The following is a 10,010-nucleotide window of genomic DNA, read 5'->3' on the forward strand; positions in this document are numbered from 1 at the left end:
GTCTGGGGCTGTTTTTCATGGTTCGGACTAGGTCCCAAGTTACTCATGCAAGCAGTAAAATTAGATTTAAAAAACAGATACAAATAAATACACCTTATGGAACAGCAGGGACTGTGAAGCAACACAAATATAGGCACAGACACATGAATACAACACACAATAACATACGCACTATACACACACGTACACATGGATTTTGTATTGTAGATATGTGGTAGTAGAGTAGTGGCCTGAGGGCACTCACTTAATGTGTTGTGAAATGTGTTGTAATGTTTTAAAAAATGTATAACTGCCATAAGAGCGTCTGCTAAATGACGTAAATGTAAATGTAAATGAAAATAATTTTGCTGGACCCCAGGAAGAGTAGCTGCTGCCTTGGCAGGAACTAGTGGGGATCCATAACAAATACAAAGGTGCACTAACCTCCTTTGGCTTACATTCAGTTGTTCCGAATTCACTTCACTCGCACTAAAGAGGGAGGCTCGGTCGATGTGTGCTAGCACCTGTACAGATCAAATACATAGCTGGAATGACGATTGTCCTAAGAAAACCAGATGTTTTAATCGGCGTATGCTTACTTCAATTTTGTCCTTACGCCAATTAAGATAAGCAGAGTAAGGTGTTTACATGACTATTGCATAATCTGCCTACTGCCATAATCAGTTCAATATCGAATTATTACTGTGCATATAAACATAATCAATGAGTTAATAAGTCAAACCGACAGGGGCTAGACTGGTTTCCGATTGCAATCATTTTGACCCTTAGACAGATTTGCTCAATTCAAACACCTCCTCATTAGACTGAGGGCCAAATGGATATGTCTCACATATTGTTCAGATTTATATCTCCAGTCTTTAGCTGCAGGCCAACAAAGAATAAATGTTATTAGGTAAATCAGCTCACATCATATCCCGAGACTCAAGACCTTTTCATCAAAACACTTCTCTTCTTTTCCATCCACAGGTATCTCTGTTATTTTAAGTCGTTTTGTTATGAGGTGTGACAAATGGAACACGGATGATCATTTCAAATTCCGTCCGTGAGACGGTGACACTCACCTTTTTATATCATATTATTATTTCCAACTAACAACTAGTTTCATTGACACTCTGGGAGCAGATTTCCCCTTCAGGGAAAGACTGAGTCAGGGCTCAGGTAATGTAGTTTACTAAATCAGGAAGGCTGATCTGAATGGCTTGTCAGTTTTAATCCATCTAGTAAAAACAATATAATTCACATCGCTTCCTGTCTTACCCCATCAGCATAGCAGGTATTTATAAGGTAGTGTCATAACGTTACCTCATCAGCATAGCAGGTACAGTGCCTTGTAAAAGTATTCATCCCCCTTGGCAGTTTTCCTATTTTGTTGCATTACAACCTGTAACGTAAATGGATTTGGATTTGGATTTCATGTAATGGACATACACAAAATAGTCCAAATTGGTGAAGTGAAATTTTTTAAATAAAATACGGAAAAGTGGTGCATGCATACAGTGGGGAGAACAAGTATTTGATACACTGCCGATTTTGCAGGTTTTCCAACTTACAAAGCATGTAGAGGTCCGTCATTTTTATCATAGGTACACTTCAACTGTGAGAGACGGAATCTAAAACAAAAATCCAGAAAATCACATTATATGATTTTTAAGTAATTAATTGGCATTTTACTGCATGACATAAGTATTTGATCACCTACCAACCAGTAAGAATTCCGGCTCTCACAGACCTGTTAGTTTTTCTTTAAAAAGCCCTCCTGTTCTCCACTCATTACATTTACAATTTGCAGACGCTCTTATCCAGAGCGACTTACAGTAGTTAATGCATACATTTCATACATTTTTTCCCTGTTTTTTTTTCTCATACTGGTCCCCCGTGGGAATCGAACCCACAACCCTGGCGTTGCAAACACCATGCTCTACCAACTGAGCCACACGGGACTGTGTATTAACTGCACCTGTTTGAACTCGTTACCTGTATAAAAGACACCTGTCCACACACTCAATCAAACAGTCTCCAACCTCTCCACAATGGCCAAGACCAGAGAGCTGTGTAAGGACATCAGGGATAAAATTGTAGACCTGCACAAGGCTGGGATGGGCTACAGGACAATAGGCAAGCAGCTTGGTGAGAAGGCAACAACTGTTGGCGCAATTATTAGAAAATGGAAGAAGTTCAAAATGACGGTCAATCACCCTCGGTCTGGGGCTCCATGCAAGATCTCACCTCGTGGGGCATCAATGATCATGAGGAAGGTGAGGGATCAGCCCAGAACTACACGGCAGGACCTGGTCAATGACCTGAAGAGAGCTGGGACCACAGTCTCAAAGAAAACCATTATTAACACACTACGCCGTCATGGATTAAAATCCTGCAGCGCATGCAAGGTCCCCCTGCTCAAGCCAGCGCATGTCCAGGCCCGTCTGAAGTTTGCCAATGACCATCTGGATGATCCAGAGGAGGAATGGGAGAAGGTCATGTGGTCTGATGAGACAAAAATAGAGCTTTTTGGTCTAATCTCCACTCGCCGTGTTTGGAGGAAGAAGAAGGATGAGTACAACCCCAAGAACACCATCCCAACCGTGAAGCATGGAGGTGAAAACATCATTCTTTGGGGATGCTTTTCTGCAAAGGGGACAGGACGACTGCACCATATTGAGGGGGCCATGTATTCGCGAGATCTTGGCCAATAACCTCCTTCCCTCAGTAAGAGCATTGAAGATGGGTCATGGCTGGGTCTTCCAGCATGACAACGACCTGAAACACACTGCCAGGGCAACTAAGGAGTGGCTCCGTAAGAAGCATCTCAAGGTCCTGGAGTGGCCTAGCCAGTCTCCAGACCTGAGCCCAATAGAAAATCTTTGGAGGGAGCTGAAAGTCCGTATTGCCCAGCGACAGCCCCGAAACCTGAAGGATCTGGAGAAGGTCTGTATGGAGGAGTGGGCCAAAATCCCTGCTGCAGTGTGTGCAAACCTGGTCAAGAACTACAGGCAACGTATGATCTCTGTAATTGCAAACAAAGGTTTCTGTACCAAATATTAAGTTCTGCTTTTCTGATGTATCAAATACTTATGTCATGCAATAAAATGCAAATTAATTACTTAAAAATCATACAATGTGATTTTCTGGATTTTTGTTTTAGATTCCGTCTCTCACAGTTGAAGTGTACCTATGATAAAAATTACAGACCTCTATATGCTTTGTAAGTAGGAAAACCGGCAAAATCGGCAGTGTATCAAATACTTGTTCTCCCCACTGTATGTATTCACCCCCTTGGCTATGAAGCACCTAAATAAGATCTTGTGCAACCAATTACCTTCAGAAGTCACAAAATGTGTTAAATAAAGTCCACCTGTGTGCAATCTAAGTGTCACATGATCTGTCACATGATCTCAGTATATATACACCTGTTCTGAAAGGCCCCAGAGTCTGCAATACCACTAAACAAGGGGCACCACCAAGCAAGCAGCACTACGAAGACCAAGGAGCTCTCCAAACAGGTCAGGGACAAAGTTGTGGAGAAGTACAGATCAGATTTGGGTTATAGAAAATATCAGAAACTTTGAACATCCCACTGAGGACCATTAAATCCATTATTAAAACATGGAAAGAATATGGCACCACAACAAACCTGCCAAGAGAGGGCCGCCCACCGAAAACTCATGGACCAGGCAAGGAGGGCATTAATCAAAGAGGCAACAAAGAGACCAAAGATAACCCTGAAGGAGCTGCAAAGCTCCACAGCATAGATTGGAGTATCTGTCCATAGGACCACTTTAAGCCATACACTCCACAGAGCTGGGCTTTACGGAAGAGTGGCCAGAATAAAATAAGCAAACATGTTTGGTGTTTGCCAAAAGGCATGTGGGAGACTCCCCAAACATATGGAAGAAGGTACTCTGGTCAGATGAGACTAAAATTGAGCTTTTTGACCATCAAGGAAAACGCTATGTCTGGCGCAAACACAACACCTCTCATCACCCCGAGAATACCAACTCCACAGTGAAGCATGATGGTGGCAGAATCATGCTGTGGGGATGTTTTTCCATCGGCAGGGACTGGGAAACTGGTCAGAATTGAAGGAATGGTGGATGGCGCTAAATACAGGTAAGTTCTTGAGGGAAACCTGTTTCAGTCTTCCAGAGATTTGAGACTAGGACGGAGGTTCACCTTCCAGCAGGACAATGACCCTAAGCATACTTCTAAAGCAACACTCTAGTGGTTTAAGGGGAAACATTTAAATGTCTTGGACTGGCCTAGTCAAAGCCCAGACCTCAATCCAATTGAGAATCTGTGGTATGACTTAAAGATTGCTGTATATCAGTGGAACCCATCCAACTTGAAGAAGCTGGAGCAGTTTTGCCTTGAAGAATGGGCAAAAATCCCAGTGGCTAGATGTGCCAAGCTTATAGAGACATACCCCAAGAGACATGCAGCTGTAATTGCTGCAAAAGGTGGCACTACAAAGTATTGACTTTGGGGGGTGAATAGTTATGCATGCTCAAGTTTTCAGTTTTTTTGTCTTATTTCTTGTTTGTTTCACCCCAAAAAATATTTTGCATCTTCTAAGTTGTAGGCATGTTGTGTAAATCAATGACACAACCCCCCCCAAAAATACATTTTAGTTCCAGGTTGTAAGGCAACAAAATAGGAAACATGCCAAGGGGGGTGAATACTTTCACAAGCCATTGTATTTATAAGGTAGTGTCATAACATTTCCTCATCAGCATAGCATCACGTCTTTCCTCCTCCTTCACAAATAGCAAGGGTGAGGAATGTCATTCACCTATTAACTTCAACCTATGAGCATGGAACACTAAGGCAATTCCACCACGCTTGATGATTAACCTATGGGCTCACTCGTCTAATAATCACTTTCCGTTCTTTCAACCAAAGGGCATAAATCTAGGGGAGTATTTATATGTCAACTCAAACCTTATGTCACCTACTTACTGTTTAGAAACAACAGTCTTCCCATGACCTTCCACCTCCCCACCCCCCAAAGACCCGTCATCTGAACCTCGTTCTCCCAGTGGGAGGGGTTTCAATGCCAGCTGCCCCGGATAGGGCAACCTGTCATCAGCATCTGGAGTCGAGTCCTACCCCAAACTATTCAATAAAATTCCATATTGCATTCTGTTTCTGTTGTCATTCAGTTAAGCCTGTACTCAATTGAACTATCATTGGCTAATACCTACATGTTTCAAGCAGACCACCATAGTCCCTGTGCCCAAGGAAGCGAAGGTAACCTGCCTAAATGATTACCGCCCTGTAGCACTCACGTCGGTAGCCATGAAGTGCTTTGAAAAGCTAGTCATGGCTCACATCAACAGCATCCTCCTGGATACCCTAGACCCATTCCAATTTGCATACTGCCCCAACAGATCCACAGATGACACAATCTCAATTGCACTCCACACGGCCCTTTCCCACTTGGACAAAAGGAACACCTATGTGAGAATGTTGTTCATTGACTACAGCTCAGTGTTCAACACCATAGTGCCCACGAAGCTCATCACTAACCTAAGGACCCTGGGTCTTAACACCTCCCTCTGCAACTGGATCCTGGACTTCCTGACGGGCAACCCCTAGATGGTAAGGGTAGGCAACAACACGTCTGCCACGCTGAACCTCAACACTGGGGCCCCTTAGGGGTGTGTTCTTAGTCCCCTTCTGTACTCCCTGTTCACCCACAACTGCGTGGACAGACATGACTCCAACACCAACATTACGTTTGCTGACGACACAACAGTGGTAGGCCTGATAAACGACAACAATGAGACAGCCTATAGAGAGGAGGTCAGAGAACTGGTAGTGTGGTGCCAGGACAACAACCTCTCCCTCAATGTGAGCAAGACAAAGCAGCTGATCGTGGACTACAGGAAAAGGCCCCCATTAACATCGATGGGGCTGTAGTGGAGCGGATCGAGAGTTTCAAGTTCCTTGGTGTCCACATCACCAACGAACTATCATGGTCCAAACACACAAAGAAAACGACAAAACCTTTTCACCCTCAGGAGACTGAAAAGATTTGGCATGGGTCCCCAGATCCTAAAAAAGTTTTATAGCTGCACCATCAAGAGCATCCTGACCGGTTGCATCACCGCCTGGTATGGCAACTGCTTGGCATCTGACCGTAAGGCGCTACAGAGGGTAGTGCGTACGGCCCAGTACATCACTGGAGCCAAGCTTCCTGCCATCCAGGACCTATATAATAGGCAGTGTCAGAGGAAAGCCCATAATATTGTCAGAGACTCCAGGCACCCACACTTACTCGGTACCGGTACCCCCTGTATATAGCCTCGTTAATGTTATTTTATTGTGTTACTTTTTATTATTTTTTACTTTAGTTTATTTGGTAAATATTTGAACTTTTCTTGAACTGCACTGTTGGTTAAGGGCTTATAAGTAAGCATTTCTCAGTAAGGTCTTGATTTGATACCTTCTAGTGCCCTGAGATGAGTAATACTGTTTTACAGCAAGGTCATCCTTTTGCCCATCCGCTCCATCTCAGACAAAAAGGAAGTCCGATGAACTTAGAAGAAAAAATAGTTGAAACCATGAGGTCTGATGAGAGAAATCCCATCAGAGGCTTGATCTCCAGTCTTCATTACAGCCATGACAGCGTGTCAAGGCTCAGAGAGCGTCCTGTAAGCAACATCTGGAGGCAAGAGCCCCATGGTGTGCATGAAAGTGTTTAAATATCAGAGTCAGCCATCACTTTAGTACTTTGAGTAATTCTGAACATCTGTTCAGGATGAGCGTGAGGTAAGTTGATGCGTAATCAGTGGCTTCACGGGAAGGCTGATATTAAACTTAGCTTAACTAAGGACGACTTAGCAAATTGGCTGCTGTACAAGTTTACGTTAAAGAAGCACCAGACGGAAAAAAGATTTGATGGACATCTACAGGTTCAGATGCAATATCAGGAATAAATGACTCAATAAGACAAATAAATAATAAATGATACAACACCTTCATTCATAACTTTATTGAGTTGCACCCGCTTTTTCCCTCAGAACAGCCTCAATTTATCAAGTTGGCTGGTTGTGGATCTCTACTCCGAATAGCTCGTTCCATCTCATCCCACAGATGCTCAATTGGATTGATATCTGGTGACTGGGCAGGCCACTGCAGTAAGCTGAATTCACTGTCATGTTCGTGGAACCATTCCTGGACAATCCTAGCTTTGTGGCATGGGGCATTATCGTGCTGAAAAAAATTAATTCACAGATGGATACACTAGCGGCCGTGAAGGTCTGCACCTGATTGGCAATGATGGTCAGATATCCTGTGGCATTCAGACATTGCTCCACTTTAATCAAGGGTGCCAGGAAAACACACCCCACACCATCACACCACCACCAGCCAGGGCCTTGAATTCAAACAAACAATAGACGAGGCCAATGAAGCGAAACACAGATTGTACAATATTAGAAGGCAATATACACTGAGTAAACAAAACATTAAGGACACCTGCTCTTTCCATGACATAAACTGACCAGGTGAATCCAGGTGAAAGCTGTGATCCCTTATTGATGTCACTTGTTAAATCCATTTCAATTAATGTAAAAGAAGGGATGAGACAGGTTAAATAAGGATTTTTAAGCCTTGAGACAATTGAGACATGGATTGTATATGTGTGCCATTCAAAGGGTGAATGGAAAAGACAAAATATTTTACTTCCTTTGAATGGGGTATGGTAGTAGGTGCCAGGCACCCAGGTTTGTGTCAAGAACTGCAACGCTGCTGGGTTTTTCACATTCAACAATTTCCGTGTGTATAAAGAATGGTCCACCACCAAAAGGACATCCAGCCAACATAACAAAACTGTGGGAAGCATTGGAATCAACATCGACCAGCTTTTGGATCGCTTTCGACACCTTGTATAGTCCATGCCCTGAAGAACTGAGGCTGTTCTGAGGGCAAAAAGGGAGGGGTGTCCTTAATGTTTTGTACACTCATTCATCCTGAATGAATTGTGAATAATGATGAGTGAGAAAGTTACGGGCGCACAAATATCATACCCCCCCAAAAATGCTAACCTCTGCCGTTATTGTAAAGGTGAGAGGTTAGCATGTCCTGGGGGTATGATATAAAATGCTAACCTCTGCCGTTATTGTAAAGGTGAGAGGTTAGCATGTCCTGGGGGTATGATATAAAATGCTAACCTCTGCCGTTATTGTAAAGGTGAGAGGTTAGCATGTCCTGGGGGTATGATATAAAATGCTAACCTCTGCCGTTATTGTAATGGTGAGAGGTTAGCATGTCCTGGGGGTATGATATCTGTTTGTCTGTAACTTTCTCACTCATCATTATTCACGATTAATTTAGGATTATCTGTAATCATGTTAGCATCCACATTAATGTGGAAGTGTTTAGAAACATATTATATTATTTACAATAAAAGCAACTTTATTTACCATTTATTTCTATTGGGCACAAAATAATGTGAAACACAACCAAAACAAACAGCAATTGCATCCAAATAACTTGTAGTCACAAGCCTGATGTAGTCATTGTGTGTTATTAATATAGGACCAAATACTTAACTTTTTACTACTTTAATACACGTATATAAGTGAATTTGTCCCAATACTTTTGGTCCCATGAAATGGAGGGACTATGTACAAAAAATGCAGTAATTTCAAAAATTTCAAAAATTTCACTCACTATGGATGAAACCCCTCCAATTAAAGTGGACTGTCTGCACTTTAAACTCATAGTAATTGTATAATTTCTAATCCAAAGTTCTGGAGAACAGAGACAAAACTACAAACAATTTGTCACTGTCCCAATACGTTTGTGGAGCTCACTGTATATAAACTCAGCAAAAAAAGAAACGTCCCTTTTTCAGGACCCTGTCTTTCAAAGATAATTTGTAAAAATCCAAATAACTTCACAGATCTTCATTGTAAAGGGTTTAAACACTGTTTCCCATGCTTGTTCAATGAACCATAAACAATTAATGAACATGCACCTGTGGAACGGTCGTTAAGACACTAACAGCTTACAGACGGTAGGCAATTAAGGTCACAGTTATGAAAACCTAGGACACTAAAGAGGCCTTTCTACTGACTTTGAAAAACACAAAAAAACACCCTGCTCATCTGTGTGAATGTGCCTTAGGCATGCTGCAAGGAGGCATGAGAATTGCAGATGTGGCCAGGGCAATAAATTGCAATGTCCGTACTGTGAGACACATAAGACAGCACTACAGGGAGACAGGATGGACAGCTGATCGTCCTCGCAGTGGCAGACTACGTGTAACAACACCTGCACAGGATCGGTACATCCGAACATCACACCTGCGGGACAGGTAAAGGATGGCAACAACTGCCCAAGTTACACCAGGAACGCACAATCCCTCCATCAGTGCTCAGACTGTCCGCAATAGGCTGAGAGAGGCTGGACTGAGGGCTTGTAGGCCCGGTGTAAGGCAGGTCATCACCAGACATCGCTGGCAACAACATCACCTATGGGCACAAACCCACCGTCGCTGGACCAGACAGGACTGGCAAAAACTGCTCTTCACTGACGAGTCGCGGTTTTGTCTCACCAGGGGTGATGGTCTGATTTGTGTTTATCGTCAAAGAAATGAGCGTTACACCGAGGCCTGTACTCTGGAGCGGGATCGATTTGGAGGTGGAGGGTCCGTCATGGTCTGGGGGCGGTGTGTCACAGCATCATCGGACTGAGCTTGTTGTCATTGCAGGCAATCTCAACGCTGTGCGTTACAGGGAAGACATCCTCCTCCCTCATGTGGTACCCTTCCTGCAGGCTCATCCTGACATGACCCTCCAGCATGACAATGCCACCAGCCATACTGCTCGTTCTATGCGTGATTTCCTGCAAGGCAGGAATGTTAGTGTTCTGCCATGGCAAGCGAAGAGCCCGGATCTCAATCCCATTGAGCACGTCTGGGACTTGTTGGGTCGTAGAGGGTGAGGGCTAGGGCCATTCCCCCCAGAAATGTCCGGGAACTTGCAGGTGCCTTGGTGGAAGAGTGG

The sequence above is a fragment of the Salmo salar genome, chromosome ssa19 (assembly GCF_905237065.1).
Source record: "Salmo salar chromosome ssa19, Ssal_v3.1, whole genome shotgun sequence".
Taxonomy (NCBI): domain Eukaryota; kingdom Metazoa; phylum Chordata; class Actinopteri; order Salmoniformes; family Salmonidae; genus Salmo; species Salmo salar.